Here is a 14,546-nt window from a genome sequence, read left to right on the forward strand (position 1 = left end):
ACATCGAAAGAGTCGCGATGCTCCGCAACCTACGTGCAAAGCGGTCGCACACCGGGTAAGGGAGTGAGAGCCCCAAACATAGCTGGGCGAGGCGCTCACTCCGCTCTTTAATATCTCGTTAATACCGCCAAGGAAATGGCACAAGCACACACACACAAGCATCCTCGGAAGAGGACAGTTCGAGTGACAGGTCAAATCCAAGAGTTCCGAAGACTACCTCCAGGAACAATCGGGAACAAGACCGATTACAAGTCGTCGAGTCTGTTACTGGGCGAACACGAGATGCGCACAGGAAATCGATCAGCCCTCACAATGGCCCAAGGCCAGAGATCGGACTGCTACGATTTACCCCAACAATCATCGTGCCACTCTTCGCAGAGAGGTGATAGACGCCAACGAGCCCGCGCATAGCAATCGAGGTGTAAAAAGGGCGTTGAAGGCAGGAAGCCTGGACGAAAGAGGCTACGAGGTCACCTCGAAGCGGTCTAAGAATCGGGCGCACTTGGGGCGACTACCAGTGCCAACCCCTTATCCCGCGGTGCGTCCGACACACAGAAATTTCCAAGGCGGCCAAGGAGCCTCCCCGCATAGCAATCGGGGTGTGAGGTTACGGATGCAGCATTGATAGCAATCGAGGTGTGAGGCGAAGGATGCAGAAGTGAGAGCCGAGGGATGTAGCAGAGATAGCAATCGGGGTGTGTGATGCAGAAGAGATAGCAATCGAGGTGTGCGGTGGGAAGGGCCCAGCAGCCAGAATGCATGAAGCGACGGATGAAGCAGTGATGACAACCGGGCTGTGAGGAGAGGAGGGATGCAGCCAAGAAAGCAATCAGGGCTCGAGGCAAGGGATGCATCAAGGATAGCAATCATGTTGTGAGGCGAGATTCCAAAGGCTAAACGTGAGAGGCTGCAGGGTCGACTCAGAGAGGTCTATGCATGTGAGAGGCTGAAAGCAAGGTCGACTCGGAGCGGTCTATGCATCGGGCGCGCTTGGGGCGACTACCAGTGCCAACCCCTTATCCCGCGACGCGTCCGACAAAGAGAACGTTCCAAGGCGGCAGAGGAGGTTACCAGCCGAAGGATGCAGTAGCAATAACAGGTATAGTTCCGCGGCGGCCGAGAAGACTCACCGCATAGGAATCGGGATGCGAGGCGAGGGATGCGGCGGGAAGGCCCCGACGGCTAAACGGAAGAGGCTGCAGGGCCGCCTCGGAATGGTCCAAGCATCGGATGCGATTGGGACGACTACCAGTGCCAACCCCTTATCCCGCGATGCGTCCGATACACAGATAGTTCCAAGGCGGCCGAGGAGCCTCACCGCATATCAATCGGGGTGCGAGGCGAGGGATGGGGCGGGAAGGCCCCAACGGCTAGACGGAAGAGGCTTCAGGGCCACCTCGGAATGGTCCAAGCATCGGACGCGCTTGGGGCGACTGCCAGTGCCAACCCCTTATCCCGCGATGCGTCCGATACACAGATGGTTCCAAGGCGGCCGAGGAGCCTCACCGCATAGCAATCGGGGGTGCGAGGCGAGGGATGGGGCGGGAAGGCCCCAACGGCTAGACGGAAGAGGCTTCAGGGCCGCCTAGGAATGGTCCAAGCATCGGACACGCTTGGGGCGACTACCAGTGACAGCCCCCTATCCCGCGATGCGTCCGATACGAAGATGGTTCCAAGGCGGCCGAGGAGCCTCACCGCATAGCAATCGGGGTGCGAGGTGGGGGATGCGGCGAGATGGCCCCAACGGCTAGACGGAAGAGGCCACAGGGCCGCGTCGGAATAGTCCAAGCATCGGACGCGCTTGGGGCGACTACCAGTGACAACCCCTTATCCCGCGATGCGTCCGATACGAAGATAGTTCCAAGGCGGCCGAGGAGCCTCACCGCATAGCAATCGGGGTGCGAGGTGGGGGATGCGGCGAGATGGCCCCAACGGCTAGACGGAAGAGGCTGCAGGGCCGCCTCGGAATAGTCCAAGCATCGGACGCGCTTGGGGCCACTACCAGTGACAACCCCTTATCCCGCGATGCGTCCGATACGAAGATAGTTCCAAGGCGGCCGAAGAGCCTCACCGCATAGCAATCGGGGTGCGAGGTGGGGGATGCGGCGAGATGGCCCCAACGGCTAGACGGAAGAGGCCACAGGGCCGCCTCGGAATAGTCCAAGCATCGGACGCGCTTGGGGCGACTACCAGTGACAACCCCTTATCCCGCGATGCGTCCGATACGAAGATAGTTCCCAGGCGGCCGAGGAGCCTCACCGCATAGCAATCGGGGTGCGAGGCGAGGGATGCGGCGAGATGGCCCCAAAGGCTAGACGGAAGAGGCTGCAGGGCTGCCTCGGAATAGTCCAAGCATCGGACGCGCTTGGGGCGACTACCACTGCCAACCCCTTATCCCGCGATGCGTCCGATACACAGATAGTTCCGAGGCGGCCGAGGAGGTGGGGGATGCAGCGAGATGGCCCCAACGGCTAGACGGAAGAGGCTGCAGGGCCGCCTCGGAATAGTCCAAGCATCGGACGCGCTTGGGGCGACTACCAGTGACAACCCCTTATCCCGCGATGCGTCCGATACACAGATAGTTCCGAGGCGGCCAAGGAGCCTCACCGCATAGCAATCGTGGTGCGAGGTGGGGGATGCGGCGAGATGGCCCCAACGGCTAGACGGAAGAGGCTGCAGGGCCGCCTCGGAATGGTCCAAGCATCGGATGCGCTTGGGGCGACTACCACTGCCAACCCCTTATCCCGCGATGCGTCCGATACACAGATAGTTCCAAGGCGGCCGAGGAGCCTCACAGCATAGCAATCAGGGTGCGAGGCGAGGGATGCGGCGAGAAAGCCCCAACGGCTAGAGGGAAGAGGCTTCAGGTCCGCCTCGGAATGGTCCAAGCATCGGACGCGCTTGGGGCGACTACCAGTGACAACCCCTTATCCCGCGACGCGTCCGATACACAGATAGTTCCAAGGCGGCCGAGGAGCCTCACCGCATAGCAATCGGGGTGCGAGGCGAGGGATGCGGCGAGAAGGACCCAACGGCTACACGGAAGAGGCTTCGGGGCCGCCTCGGAATGGTCCAAGCATCGGACGCGCTTGGGGCGACTACCAGTGACAACCCCTTATCCCGCGACGCGTCCGATACACAGATAGTTCCAAGGCGGCCGAGGAGCCTCACCGCATAGCAATCGGGGTGCGAGGCGAGGGATGCGGCGAGAAGGACCCAACGGCTAGACGGAAGAGGCTTCGGGGCCGCCTCGGAATGGTCCAAGCATCGGACGCGCTTGGGGCGACTACCAGTGACAACCCCTTATCCCGCGACGCGTCCGATACACAGATAGTTCCAAGGCGGCCGAGGAGCCTCACCGCATAGCAATCGGGGTGCGAGGCGAGGGATGCGGCGAGAAGGACCCAACGGCTAGACGGAAGAGGCTTCGGGTCCGCCTCGGAATGGTCCAAGCATCGGACGCGCTTGGGGCGACTACCAGTGACAACCCCTTATCCCGCGACGCGTCCGATACACAGATAGTTCCAAGGCGGCCGAGGAGCCTCACCGCATAGCAATCGGGGTGCGAGGCGAGGGATGCGGCGAGAAGGACCCAACGGCTAGACGGAAGAGGCTTCGGGTCCGCCTCGGAATGGTCCAAGCATCGGACGCGCTTGGGGCGACTACCAGTGACAACCCCTTATCCCGCGACGCGTCCGATACACAGATAGTTCCAAGGCGGCCGAGGAGCCTCACCGCATAGCAATCGGGGTGCGAGGCGAGGGATGCGGCGAGAAGGACCCAACGGCTAGACGGAAGAGGCTTCGGGTCCGCCTCGGAATGGTCCAAGCATCGGACGCGCTTGGGGCGACTACCAGTGACAACCCCTTATCCCGCGACGCGTCCGATACACAGATAGTTCCGAGGCGGCCGAGGAGCCTCACCGCATAGCAATCGGGGTGCGAGGCGAAGGATGCGGCGAGAAGGACCCAACGGCTAGACGGAAGAGGCTTCGGGTCCGCCTCGGAATGGTCCAAGCATCGGACGCGCTTGGGGCGACTACCAGTGACAACCCCTTATCCCGCGACGCGTCCGATACACAGATAGTTCCAAGGCGGCCGAGGAGCCTCACCGCATAGCAATCGGGGTGCGAGGCGAGGGATGCGGCGAGAAGGACCCAACGGCTAGACGGAAGAGGCTTCAGGGCCGCCTCGGAATGGTCCAAGCATCGAACGCGCTTGGGGCGACTACCAGTGACAACCCCTTATCCCGCGACGCGTCCGATACACAGATAGTTCCGAGGCGGCCGAGGAGCCTCACCGCATAGCAATCGGGGTGCGAGGCGAGGGATGCGGCGAGAAGGACCCAACGGCTAGACGGAAGAGGCTTCAGGGCCGCCTCGGAATGGTCCAAGCATCGGACGCGCTTGGGGCGACTACCAGTGACAACCCCTTATCCCGCGACGCGTCCGATACACAGATAGTTCCGAGGCGGCCGAGGAGCCTCACCGCATAGCAATCGGGGTGCGAGGCGAGGGATGCGGCGAGAAGGACCCAACGGCTAGACGGAAGAGGCTTCAGGGCCGCCTCGGAATGGTCCAAGCATCGGACGCGCTTGGGGCGACTACCAATGACAACCCCTTATCCCGCGACGCGTCCGATACACAGATAGTTCCGAGGCGGCCGAGGAGCCTCACCGCATAGCAATCGGGGTGCGAGGCGAGGGATGCGGCGAGAAGGACCCAACGGCTAGACGGAAGAGGCTTCAGGGCCGCCTCGGAATGGTCCAAGCATCGGACGCGCTTGGGGCGACTACCAGTGACAACCCCTTATCCCGCGACGCGTCCGATACACAGATAGTTCCGAGGCGGCCGAGGAGCCTCACCGCATAGCAATCGGGGTGCGAGGCGAGGGATGCGGCGAGAAGGACCCAACGGCTAGACGGAAGAGGCTTCAGGGCCGCCTCGGAATGGTCCAAGCATCGGACGCGCTTGGGGCGACTACCGTTGCCAACCCCTTATCCCGCGATGCGTCTGATACACAGATAGTTCCGAGGCGGCCGAGGAGCCTCACCGCATAGCAATCGGGTTGCGAGGCAGATTATTGGGAAGGGAACCCCCTGGGATGCGGCTCAAGCAGTGCCCAAAGGGACTGGAATGCGGAATCACATCGAGAGACCCAAATGCTATACGAGGGCTCAAATCGAATTATCGATTTGGCCACGACATGGACGCATCGGAACGACTACCTTTGCCGAACCACTCGCAATTGCATCCATACCGAAACCAATAGACATTTCCGTTAGAGCCCTCGCATAGCATTCGGGAATCTCGCATGCCCCTCTAAATCGACCAATGCTGGCGCTCAATGAAAATCCGAGCGCTACCACCGTTCGAGCGCCAGCATTGGTCGAGTTAGAGGGGCACGGGGGAGAATGCTCCAGTCAACACCTCCCCTATATAAGTTATTTGTCCGATTCTCGCACAACCGTAGTCTGCCTCGTCGAATCAAACAACGGTCCCAGATTCCGACTTCCGTTCCGTAGAGACCCAAAAGCTAGATGGAGGCTCGCAAGAAAGAGAGTCGGCGCATAGCAATCGGGTTTCTCGAACGTTTAGGGACCGAGCTCACTTGCGGATAGGGCAAAATCCGCCAAGCAACCCAAAAGCTAGACGGGGGCTCGAATCGAATCGCCTAGGCGGCCACAACAACGACGTGTTGGATCGACTACCAGTGCCAAACCATTCAGCAAGACTAGTCTGTGTCGAGGCCGGATAGAGATTCTCAGAGAGCGCCCGCATAGCATTTAGGAGACCTGCCGCGTCCCTCACACTCGACAAATGGTGGTGCACGTTTATAAATCCGAGCGATCCCAACCCTTTCAAGCACCAACATCGGTCGAGATAGAGGGGCACGGAGGGGGCTGCGTGAGACAACACAGTCCCCTATATAAGTTATTTGTCCGATTCTCACACATCCGAAGAATGGTCATCAAATCGGACAACAGCCCAAACTTCCGACTTCCGTCCCAGAAAGCCCAAGAGCTATCTAAAACGTTCATGGCCGGAACTCGATCGCGGCTATACCAGTCCGCCAAGCAACCCAAAAGCTAGACTGGAGCTCTAGTCGAATCACCTCTGTGGCCATTGCAAGGACGTGTTGGAGCGACTACCATTGCCGAACCATTCCGCAGGTCGAGTCCATACCAAGGCCGCATAGAGATTCACGATGAGCTCCTGCATAGCAATCAGGAGACTTGCCGTGTCCATCACAATCGATAAATCCTGGTGCAAGATTTTTGCATCCGAGCGCTCCAACCAGTCGAGCACCAGCATCAATCGACATAAACGGGCACGGGGGGAGGATGCTCGAGAACACTACCTCCCCTATATAAGTTATTTGTCCGATTCTCAAGCAGCCGAAGTCTGGTCATCGAATCGGGTCAAAGACCACAACTTCCGACTTTACCCACAATGCAAGTCATCGAATCGAACATCGGCCCCCGAGTCGGACTCCATGCGTATGTCAGGTCATCGGACCCAAATTCCGCCTTCCTGCGCATGGCGGGCCATCAATATCAACTCGGTCATCGGACCCAAACTCCGCCTTTTTGCGTATGGCACGCCTTCAAATCGGTCATCGGACCCAAATTCCGCCTTCCTGTGCATGGCGGGCCATCAACATCAACTCGGTCATCGGACCCAAATTCCGCCTTTCTGCGCATGGCACGCCATCAACTCGGTCATCGGACCCAAATTCCGCCTTCCTGCGCATGGCAGGTCATCGGACACAAATTCAGACCTCGCCAATATGCCTACGTATCGAATCGGTCATCGGACCCAACTTCCGACTTCATCCATACTGTAGGGTCTTTGAGGTTGGCGCGGTGCGCTCAACCCAGGGAGTCGACCCATCGAAGCATACACCTCCCCTATATAAGCTATTTGTCCGATTCCCACACCTGTGTAGTTTGCACCTCTGACCAGGACATCGACCCCAACTTCCGAACTCGACTGCAACGACGGCACCAGCGCCTTGGTGCGCACCTTGCGACGCACAGTCCCAACATTCGCCTTCCTGCACATGGCAGGTCATCGGACCCAAATTCCGACCTCGCGAGTATGCCTACATATCGAATCGGTCATCGGACCCAACTTCCGACTTCATCCATACCGTAGGGTCTTTGAGGTTGGCGCGGTGCGCTCAACCCGGGGAGTCGACCCAACGAAGCATACACCTCCCCTATATAAGCTATTTGTCCGATTCCCACACCTGTGTAGTTTGCACCTCCGATCAAGACATCGACCCCAACTTCCGAACTCGCCTCCAACGACCGAACCAGCGCCTTGGTGCGCACCTTGCAACGCACAGTGCCAACATTCGCCTTCCTGCACGTGGCAGGTCATCGGACCCAAATTCCGACCTCGCGAGTATGCCTACATATCGAATCGGTCATCGGACCCAACTTCCGACTTCATCCATACCGTAGGGTCTTTGAGGTTGGCGCGGTGCGCTCAACCCGGGGAGTCGACCCAACGAAGCATACACCTCCCCTATATAAGCTATTTGTCCGATTCCCACACCTGTGTAGCTTGCACCTCCGATCAGGACATCGACCCCAACTTCCGAACTCGACTAAAAAGACCGCACCAGCGCCTTGGTGTGCACCTTGCAACGCACAGTGTCAACATTCGCCTTCCTGCACATGGCAGGTCATCGGACCCAAATTCCGACCTCATGAGCATACCTACTAATCGAATCGGTCATCGGACCCAACTTCCGACTTCATCCATACCGTAGGGTCTTTGAGGTTGGCGCGGTGCGCTCAACCTGGGGAGTCGACCCATCGAAGCATACACCTCCCCTATATAAGCTATTTGTCCGATTCCGACACCTGTGTAGTTTGCACCTCCGCTCAGGACATCGACCCCAACTTCCGAACTCGCCTGCAACGACCGAACCAGCGCCTTGGTGCGCACCAAAAGTGCGCACTTTTGGAGGGCACTTTTCTGCGCTCCAAAGGTGCGCACTTTTGGAGGGCACTTTTTGGAGGGCACTTTTCTGCGCTCCAAAGGTGCGCACTTTTGGAGGGCACTTTTTGGAGGGCACTTTTCTGCGCTCCAAAGGTGCGCACTTTTGGAGGGCACTTTTTGGAGGGCACTTTTCTGCGCTCCAAAGGTGCGCACTTTTGGAGGGCACTTTTTGGAGGGCACTTTTCTGCGCTCCAAAGGTGCGCACTTTTGGAGGGCACTTTTTGGAGGGCACTTTTCTGCGCTCCAAAGGTGCGCACTTTTGGAGGGCACTTTTTGGAGGGCACTTTTCTGCGCTCCAAAGGTGCGCACTTTTGGAGGGCACTTTTTGGAGGGCACTTTTCTGCGCTCCAAAGGTGCGCACTTTTGGAGGGCACTTTTTGGAGGGCACTTTTCTGCGCTCCAAAGGTGCGCACTTTTGGAGGGCACTTTTTGGAGGGCACTTTTCTGCGCTCCAAAGGTGCGCACTTTTGGAGGGCACTTTTTGGAGGGCACTTTTCTGCGCTCCAAAGGTGCGCACTTTTGGAGGGCACTTTTGTGCACTCCAAAGGTGCGCACTTTTGGAGGGCACTTTTCCTGTGCTCCAAAGGTGCACACCTAGGTGAGCACCTTCGACCACACCTTGTAGCACACCAAACTCTGACTTTCGACTTCATCCGCAATGCAGGGTCTTTGAGGTTGGCGCAATGCGCACAACCAGGGGAGTCGACCCATCAAACCCAACACCTCCCCTATATAAGCTATTTGTCTGATTCTCATACATGCGTAGCCTGCAGGAGCAATTAGGACATCGACCCCAACTTTCGGCTTCTAAACGAAAACAAGGTCTTTGAGGTTGGTGTAATGCGAACAACTAGGGGAGTCAACCCATCAAACCCAACACCTCCCCTATATAAGCTATTTGTCTGATTCTCATACATGTGTAGTCTACAGGAGCAATTAGGACATCGACCCCAACTTTTGACTTCTTAACGAAAACAAGGTCTTTGAGGTTGACGTAATGCGCACAACCAGGGGAGTCGACCCATCAAACCCAACACCTCCCCTATATAAGCTATTTGTCCGATTCTCATACATGTGTAGCCTGCAGGAGCCATTAGGACATTGACCCCAACTTTTGACTTCTTAACGAAAACAAGGTCTTTGAGGTTGGCGTAATGCGCACAACCAAGGGAGTTGACCCATCAAACCCAACACCTCCCCTATATAAGCTATTTGTCTGATTCTCATACATGTGTAGCCTGCAACAACGATTAGGACATCCACCCCAACTTCTGAATTCGTCTGCGTTGACCGCACCAAAGGTGCACGCCTTGGTGCTCACCAAAATCCGACTTCCGACTTCTTCTGCTATGCGGGGTCTTTGAGGTTGGCGCAGTGCGCACAACCAGGGGAGTCAACCCACCGAATGCAACACCTCCCCTATATAAGCTATTTGTCTGATTCTCATACATGCGTAGACTGCAGCAATGATTAGGACATCCACCCCAACTTTTGACTTCTTAAACAAGACAGGGTCTTTGAAGTTGGTGCAGTGCACACAACCAGGGGAGTCGACCCATCAAACGCAACACCTCCCCTATATAAAGCTATTTGTCCGATTCTCATACGTGTAGTCTGCAGCAGCGATTAGGACATCGACCCCAACTTCCGAATTCGTTTGCATTGACCGCACCAAAGGTGCACGCCTTGGTGTGCACCCTGGAGTGCACTTTGGTGCTCACCTCGGTGCACACTTTGGTGTGCACCTCGGTGTGCACCAAAGGTGCGCACCTTGGAGCGCACCAAAGGTGTACACTTTGGAGCGCACCACATAGGGTCTTTGAGAGGTTGGCGCAGTGCGCACACCAAGGTGGGTGTTGAGGTGCGTGCCGAGGTGGGTGGGTGCTAGGGTGCGCTCCATGGTGGGTGCCAGGGTGGGTGCGTGCTAGGGTGGATTCCAAAGAGGGTCATAGGGTGGGTGCCAAGGTGGGTTGGTGATATAGTGGGTTCAAAGGTGGGTACTAGGGTGGGTTCCAAGGTGGGTCACAAGTTGGGTGCCAGGATGCGTGGGTGTTAGGTTGGGTGCCAAGGTGGGCTCCTGCGTGGGTGGGTGCTAGGGTGGGTTTCAAGGTGGACGCGAGGGCGGGTGCCAAGGTGGGTAACAAGTTGGGTGTTAGGATGGGTGAGTGCTAGAGTGGGTGCCAAGGTGGGTGGGTGCTAAGGTGGATGCCAAGGTGGTTCACAGGGTGGGTGGGTTCTAGGGTGAGTTCCAAGGTGGGTCACAGGTTCAGTGCTAGGGTGGGTGTCAAGGCGGGTGTCGAGGTGCCTGGGTGCTAGGGTGTGGATGCCAATGTGGGTCATAGGGTGGGTACTAGGGTGGGCTGCAATGTGGGTGCCAAGGTGGGTAACATGCTCGGTGGGTTCTAAATTGGGTGCCAGGGTGGGTGTGCACCCACCTTGCCCGAGGTGGGTGCCAAGGTGCCAGTGTGGGTGGGTGCTAAGGTGGATGCCAAGGTGGGTGAGAAGGTGGGTGATAGGTTGAGTGGTAGGATGGGTGGGTGCCAAGATGGGTCACAGGGTGGGTGCAAGGGTGGGTAGGTGCTAGGGTTGGTGTCAGGGTGGGTGGGTGCTAGGTTGGGTTCCAAGGTGGGTGCGAGGGTGAGTGTCAAGGTGGGTCACAGGTTAGGTGCTAGGATGGGTGAGTGCTAGGGTGCAAAGGTGCCAGGGTGGGTGCTAGGATGGGTCGATGCTAGGGTGAGTGGCAAGGTGGGTCCACAAGTGTCAAGGTGGGTGCCGAGGTGGGTGCCAAGTCGGCGACTGCTATGGTGGATGCCAAGGTGGGTCACGGGGTGGGTGCCAAGTTGCTAGGTTGGGTTCCAAGGTGGGTGCCAACGTGGGTGCTAGGGTGCGTGGGTTAAAGGGTGTGTCACAACGTGGGTGCCAGGATGGGTGCGCACCCACACTGGCCAAGACGGGTGCGGGTGCAAGGTTGGGTTCCAAGCCCGGTCACAGGCTGGGTGCTAGGATGGGTGGGTGCCAAGGTGGGCACCAGGGTGGGTGCACCCACCCTGGCCAAGGTGGGTCACGGGGTGGGTCCTAGGGTGGGTAACGGGGTGGGTACTAAGGTGCGTGCCAAGGTGGGTCATAGGGTGGGTGCCAAGGTGGGCACCAGGGTGGGTGTGCACCAACCCTAGCCAGGGTAGGTCACGGGGTGGTTGTCGGGGTGGGCGTCAAGGAGCCAAGGTGGGTGGCAAGTAGCCAAGTTGCGTGCCAAGGTGGGTGTCGGGGTGGGTGCCAAGGATCCAAGGTGGGTGCCAAGGAACCAAGGTGGGTGTCTGGGTGGGTGCCGAGGTGGGAGCCAGGGTGGGTCCCAAGGTGAGTGCAAAGGTGGGTGCCAGGGTCAAGGTGAGTGCCAATGTGGGTTCCAAGGTGCCAGGGTCAGGGTGAGTGCCAATGTGGGTTCAAAGGTGCTAAGTTGGGTGCGAGGTTGGGTGCGAGGGTGGGTGGGTGCCAAGGTGTGCTAGGTGGAAGCCCGGGTGGGTCGGCATCCCATGGGTGTCGAGTTGGGTGCCTGATGGGTGCTTCTTGTCAAGTTTTAGTCGTCGGGACTCATTTCGAGCCTTAGAGGTCGTTTCTTGTCCGGTTGCCCTGTCTTCGACCTGGGAACCCAATTTTGGTCCTCGGGTCCCATTTTTTTTTGTCTCGCATCCCACTTTTGGCCTGTGGCCTTTTCGGGGTCGATTCTCGTTTTGGGCATCAGAGCATGTTTCTTCTCCTAAAACCCAATATTTGTTTATTAAGTCTCGGAACACATTTTTGTTCTCGTGGACCCATCATGGGTCTTGGAACGCATTTGTGGTCCTTGGGTCCCATTTTGCATCCCGAAACTTGTGTTTTGGTGCTTGATCCCTATTTTGGGTGCCCACCTTGCACCAAGTGCGCACCCGGGGCAAACCGAGCGCCTTGGTGCACCGGGGCAAGATCGAGCGTGCACCCGAGGCGCCCCGAACATGCACCAAGGTGCACTCGGCCCACATGTGAGCGCAGGTCGTTGCGCCCGAGGTGGTGTGTGGGCACCGCGTTGCAGACGGGACACTGCACGCACACGACGCCCCCTCCAGGTGCACGCACGTAGGCCGGGCCGGGTGCACACCCGACGCCCTAGCAAGGTGCGCGCACCCGGGCAGGGCTCACACTTGGCGAACGGGGCGCACTTCGCGAGGGAGGGTGTGCACCTCGACGGGGGTGGGTGGCCGGGGTGGATTCGCACGTGGGTCGCGGTTTGCTAAGTACACACTGCGACAAGCTCATAACGGGTGCGATCATACCAGCATTAGTGCACCGGATCCCATCAGAACTCCGCAGTTAAGCGCGCTTGGGCCGGAGTAGTACTGGGATGGGTGACCTCCCGGGAAGTCCCGGTGTTGCACCCTTTTTTAGTTTTTCGCCGGGCGTCGCAATGCTATTTGAATAAACCTTTTGCCCGTTTGCGTTCTCGTCGGGGCCGGGCCGGGCCGGGGTGCGCTGCCCGCACTAACGCGCGCGCGGGGGCGACACCGAGCGCGCACCCGAGGCACCCCGAGCACACAGGCCACGGTGCAACCCGGGCGTTGTGCGCGCACCCCGGTGCGCCCGAGGTGCTGCGCGCGCACCCAGGTGAAATCGGTGTGCACCTCGGCCAGTGCGCGCTCGGTCGAGTCGCGCACGTTGGCCAAGGTGCACGGTGATGTTTCTTACTCTAAGGTTCCGCACCAGACGCCCGGGACAGGTGAGCGAAGCTGGGCGGGGCCGGGTGCGCGGCCGGGGCAGGTGCACGCAGCTGGAGAGAGCTTTGGAGCACACTTCGGAGCGCACCAATGATGCGCTCCATTCAAAAGTTTCCTGAAAAGGCAAAAAAAGTTGAGATTATAGAATTTCCCACTTGAGAGATTGTAAAAAAAAAAAATTTAAAATGAAGGAAACGCGGGTGCCAAGGTGTGCGCAGCCCAGCCAAGGTGTGCGCACCAAGGCGCCCACCCTGGCGAAGGTGCACGCAAGGTGCGCACCCGAGGCAAACCGGACAATTAACCCAACTTTCGACTTCGCGCGCACCTTGGAGCGCACTTCGGAGCGCTCCTTGGTGCGCACCAATCTTGGGCACCTCGGAGTGCACCATGGCGCCCACCAAGGTGCGCGCCCGGGGCAAACCGAGCTCCGACTTCGTGCGCACCTTGGAGCGCACGAAAGGTGCGCACCATGGCGCCCACCAAGGTGCGCAGCCCAGCCAAGGCGTGCGCATCAAGGTGCGCACCCTGGCGAAGGTGCGCACCCGGGGCAAACCGAGCTCCGACTTCGTGCGCACCTTGGAGCGCACAAAAGGTGCGCAACCCAGCCAAGGTGTGCGCACCCCGGTCAAACCGAGCTCCGAATCGTGCGCACCAGAGGTGCACGCCATCGTGCGCACCTTGGAGCACACTTCGGAGCCCTCCTTGGTGCGCGCCGATGTTGCGCACCTCGGAGCGCACCCGGGGAAAACAATGCAATTAACCCGACTTTCGACTTCGTGGGCACCTCGGAGCGCTCTCGGGTTCGCACCTCGGAGCACACCGAGGTGCGCACCTTTGATGCGCTGCCTTCACCAATTTCCAGAAAAGGCAAGAAAACATTGAGAAGGTGTGCGCACCGAGGTGCCCACCCTGGCGAAGGTGCACGCGAGGTGCGCACCCGGGGCAAACCGGGCTCCGACTTCGTGCACGCCGCACCTTGGAGCACACTTCGGAGCGCTCCTTGGTGCGCACCAGGGCGCGCAACCCAGCCGAGGTGCCCACCCCGGCGAAGGTGCACGCGAGGTGCGCACCCGGGGCAAACCGGGCTCCGACTTCGTGCACGCCATGGTGCCCACCGCGGCGAAGGTGCACGCGAGGTGCGCACCCGGGGCAAACCGGGCTCCGACTTCGTGCACGCCGCACCTTGGAGCACACTTCGGAGCGCTCCTTGGTGCGCACCATGGTGCCCACCAGGGCGCGCAACCCCGCCGAAGGTGCACGCGAGGTGCGCACCCGGGGCAAACCGGGCTCCGACTTCGTGCACGCCGCACCTTGGAGCACACTTCGGAGCGCTCCTTGGTGCGCACCATGGTGCCCACCAGGGCGCGCAACCCCGCCGAAGGTGCACGCGAGGTGCGCACCCGGGGCAAACCGGGCTCCGACTTCGTGCACGCCATGGTGCGCACCGCGGCGAAGGTGCGCACCCGGGGCAAACCGGGCTCCGACTTCGTGCACGCCGCACCTTGGAGCACACTTCGGAGCGCTCCTTGGTGCGCACCAGGGCGCGCAACCCAGCCGAGGTGCCCACCCCGGCGAAGGTGCACGCGAGGTGCGTACCCGGGGCAAACCGGGCTCCGACTTCGTGCACGCCGCACCTTGGAGCACACTTCGGAGCGCTCCTTGGTGCGCACCATGGTGCCCACCAGGCCGCGCAACCCAGCCAAGGTGTGCGCACCAAGGTGCACGCGAGGTGCGCACCCGGGGCAAACCGGGGTCCGACTTCGTGCACGCCGCACCTTGGAGCACACATC

General features: G+C 59.5%; 1 non-coding gene across 1 annotated transcript; it reads left to right on the top strand.

The window, feature by feature from the left end:
- Positions 1–12,304: 12,304 nt before the first annotated feature.
- LOC131870931 (5S ribosomal RNA) lies at positions 12,305–12,423 on the top strand. The gene has a single exon (XR_009369232.1). It is a non-coding gene; the product is annotated as a 5S ribosomal RNA (ribosomal RNA).
- Positions 12,424–14,546: the final 2,123 nt, after the last annotated feature.

This window comes from Cryptomeria japonica, unplaced genomic scaffold (assembly GCF_030272615.1).
Source record: "Cryptomeria japonica unplaced genomic scaffold, Sugi_1.0 HiC_scaffold_358, whole genome shotgun sequence".
Lineage (NCBI taxonomy): Eukaryota > Viridiplantae > Streptophyta > Pinopsida > Cupressales > Cupressaceae > Cryptomeria > Cryptomeria japonica.